The 4,390-nt window shown below is 33.7% G+C and overlaps 1 pseudogene; it reads left to right on the forward strand.

The window, feature by feature from the left end:
• Positions 1 to 237: 237 nt before the first annotated feature.
• On the forward strand, positions 238 to 2,727 carry LOC133198934 (uncharacterized; annotated as a pseudogene).
• The last annotated feature ends 1,663 nt before the right edge of the window (positions 2,728 to 4,390 follow it).

The raw sequence follows: 4,390 nt of genomic DNA on the forward strand, positions 1-4,390 counted from the left end.
TAAAAATTTGAAAATTTTCTAAAAGTTTGAAATATTAAAAAGCAAATTTCAAAGGAAGAACTAAAAGAAGAGAATTGATTTACTCATCTCTAATTCTAATGGAGAAAGAAATGAGTACAATTGTATATGCAGTCAAGGATCATAAAGGCAGAATTTCAGCTATCATTTGTGAAATTCTGTATTTTTTTCCTTTTTTTTTATCAGTCTGACGAAAGTGTGTCAAAGTGTTTAAAAGTCATGAAGAAATCTGATGAGTTGCTTCATTACAACAATTCAAAGACAAACAAAGAAATGAAATATTTTAATTTTGTTGGCGCTGAAGGTGATAATGCTATGATTGTCAGATGCTACATTACATCTAAGTTCAACACCATTGAACCTGGATTGAGCTTCAGATTTCAAAATTTGACAACTCAGGGAAAGAATGAGTTTTGGGCAACCAGCAAAACAATCATATCATTCACGTCTACAGTTGATGTAAGCCCAGACATTTCTCTTCCATGCTTGCCAGAAAAATTGCCACCAGATGGACTTGCCCATATTCTTTACAGGAGGCATTAAATTCCCCAGAAAAATCTAGCATTATGGGGAAGATTGTTAAGGTAGACATGTGTAACTTTTAGTTTTTATGAGTACAGTAACTTACAGAAATGTTAGATTTTGTTTCGCAATTTTTAGTATTTTGTTCTTTTCATATAGGTTTCTCCTATAAAGTATGTAAGAGACGGCAATCTTGCATGAAGTCAATACTGTTGAAGGACAACAGCACAGTTGCCAAAGTTTGTCTTTTTGACAAACTTGGAGAAAATGAGTATTCCGAAGGAAACAATTTGCAAATTACAGCAGTGTATCCAAAGAAGTACTTACGTGTTGATCAGTTGACTGCAACTGCAGTATCAAAATGTCAGGTATATAACAAGTAAAAAACATTAAATTTTTATATAATACTCTTTGTTTAGAAGTACGAGGGGTGATCAAAAAGTTCGCGAACTATCTCCATATTTACAAAACCACAATTCAGATCAGAATGAAATTTAGCACACGTGTTCTATAAATAACAGATGTTAAATAATGTTTTACTTCGTGTTTGTGACGTCACAGTGTGAAAATAGCGTCAATATGTAGGTCACTTGTGACAAAAAATGGTTGACTCGTACTTGAGGAACGAATGTCTGTAAAGTTTAACGTATATCTTGGAAATTCCTTTGCGGTAGAATATGATAATTTGTACAAGGTTTGTGAAGACAAAAGACTTACCAGAAGTTCAAGCATTAATTGGATTGATTGTTTAAGTAAAGACAGGGAGATGGTTAAAAATGATGTTTGTTCTGTTGCCCAGCGAAAGCAAGCCGGGGAAAAGATGTGTCCTTAGTTGAGCGATTTGTTATGAAACATCGGCAAGTTACAATTAGAAAAATGGTTGAATATCTTAACAATAATATAACTATTAAATCCCTAAAATATCGTTTACTTTAGACTTTAAACATATGAGATATGACAAAAAGAAGGCGCCCATACTTTATCCACATTGGATAAACGACGCTCCCGAGACAGAGGACTCGAGTTGTGATGGGTCATCATACTTATTGTGGGAAGGGATGTCCTTATCCACCCATCCTATTGCCGAGATTTGGTCATTTCTGACAGATGGACTGTTCTTGTTTTAAAAAATAACTTGCATGGTAAGAAATATAAGACTCGGAAAAATCTTTTAGCTTCTCTGAACAGACTGCTACGGAGCATATCACGTGACTGCCTGGATCACGTGATTCGCGCATGGGCAGAACAATGGCAGATGTGCATTTAAATCGAAGAGGACTACTTTAAAAAATAATAAACACTGAAACCTCATTTTATTTCTGTTAAGGAAGTAATTCAATTAGTTCGCGAACTTTTTGATCACCCCCCGTATGTCTGTGTTTATGATTTTATTTTAAAATTTTTCCTTTTTTACAGTTTTATCTTTTTATCTTACCAAAATTTCCCCAAGATGATTGAAGAAGATTTACAGGGGTTTCAGAATGACCAAGACTTTTTTCATTCTGTTAGTGATTTGCAAGCATCAGTGGTAACTTTAACGGACATCCTTGAAATTGACATTTATGATGTCTGCGCTAAAGATGGTAAGTAATAGAATGTGCTGTTTAGTCTACTTAAGGTGTAGTTGTGTTTGTTTGATGTCGTATCTTAAACTAGAATTGCTCCTACTGTGCATTGTTTCCTTTTTTCCCCAAAGAAACGCATAATTTTTCAGTAAATTCAACTATACATTAAAACATTTAAAATGAAAATATACTTTTATGTAGTAATATGTTTTCTTGATTTGTTTCCCCTTAAGATTTAGACAAGTATTTGAAATTAAACTTTTAAATGCATGAAAATTGACATACAGGAATCTATAGATAGGGTATATTGCATCTTTTTTGATGGAAAATATTTTCAGCCTGCAGAGAAAAAAAAATGTTGAAGCCAGGGCAAACGCCCTGTCTGTGGTGGGAAGAATAAAAAGAATGAAAGAAACATCAGAGTAATCTCCTGTATTCCACTGAATCCAAGCAAGGTGAGAGGTCCACTGTCTTTAAAGACACTCTGCGAGAAATCATGAAAGACAATTTTAAAATCGAGTCAAAATCTGCATGTTTGAGTGCTCTTCTCGAAATGTTGCTGATAAAATTTAAATGTTACATTACTGCAAGAAACTCATTTTACAACATCTCACAGTTGTAGAGAGCCATAATGTTGTTAGTTTTTTCTGATTTTTTTAATATTTTAGATTTTTTTGATATAGCTGAATTTTTTATTTTAGATTTTTTGTTTTAGATTTTTTTTTTAAAGTTTCAGTTGCTATAGAAGTATATGTTCTCAAGTGATTTGATGTGTTATTATTTGATAATCTTTATTGTTTGACAATCGGAATTTGGAAAATACTCGTTTAAGGTATGCACGGAGACGATTTCTAATTTCAGTCAAAGGTAACGTAGAAGGGAGTCGATCTTTGTTCATGATTAAGAAAGGGGGAGTAGCAAAATACTGTGGATTCAAACGAAAATTATGGTGTACAACTGAGTATACATTATCCTGTTTATTTGATTTAAAGATACGTGATGAAACTTTTCGATTTACGTTTGCATTGATTATTTAATTTCACAGATGGAAGAGCAAGTTATGATTACCGAGATGGTGGAAATAATGCCACAACACAGGCCTGTATAATGCGGGGGGGGGGGGGGGGGCTCCCCACATTTTTCTGAGTATAGTACTAGTGTTTTACTACAGTAAATTTACCTTTAGATGATGGTTGCCCCCCCCCTCTCCCCCCCCCCCACACACACACACAAGTTTTGTTGCTGTAAGGTCTTGGTTTGGGAGGTTGCCCCCCCTCCCTCAACTATTGAAACCGTTGCTTCGCGCCTGCAACAGGTTTTTGAATGCGCTATTTGTAAAAAGACATAAACGTAAAGGTATTTAGTCTGAAGAGGCATCTACATTCTCATTACGATGGGAAAAAATTCCAATGTCAATCTTGGAAATCATTTTGACAGAAATATTTAATGAAAACACATCAAAAAGCCCAAGATGACGTGAATAAAAAAGAAAATTATTTGTGAAATGTGTGGAGCTTCATACACAAATTTTAGGACCACCCGTAAAGTAAAGAAATTTTGATTTTCCAAAAACGCTTGGTTTCTGGCCTATAACACATTTTACTGAAAATTTCACAGTTTACAAAACCGTACTATGTCCAAAAACAGCAAAAATGCTATGAATCTTTTGGATATTTTTCATTTGCAACAAGACGTAAAAATGTTAAACTTTATTTGCAACGCCTTAATCGTAATTGAAGAGTTTCTCTAAAGCTTTTAAAAAAGGGTCTTCTAATACTGTTTTTGAATTTTCATTTTGTGTTTAGATACCTTTATCAGCTGTACATGTATCAGGATATTCGATTTCTATTACTTGTTATATATCGGAAAATTTGTCAACATTAAATTATTTTTTGGGAGTTCTATTCAACGGAGGTCACCCTCTTGTCAGATTGCACTGAAATAACCTATGTGCTTTCAACTTTTTTGGTGTAGGAGATTTTGAATGACAAGGATTTTTTGAGGGTTAATTTAATAAATCAGTTCTCCATTTCGACTGGCATTTGCATGGACTGTTTTGTATTTACCTTTTCTGAGATCGATGGAACCAAAATGATTGTTCCTTTTTCTTCTTATTTCTAAAACTTCAGAGCGATGACGTTAAAAGATTGATATTGACAATAAATTGTGATTTTCAACATATGTTGTTTTCAATTTATCAACATTAATTGCGAAAATTTATTATTTAGATTTTTTTGCGACTCCCTCTTTCTTAATCATGAACAAAGATCGACTCCCCCCTCCGT

This window comes from Saccostrea echinata, unplaced genomic scaffold (genome assembly GCF_033153115.1).
Source record: "Saccostrea echinata isolate AGI-Se365-2 ecotype Australia unplaced genomic scaffold, CSIRO_AGI_Sech_v1 ptg000001l, whole genome shotgun sequence".
Lineage (NCBI taxonomy): Eukaryota > Metazoa > Mollusca > Bivalvia > Ostreida > Ostreidae > Saccostrea > Saccostrea echinata.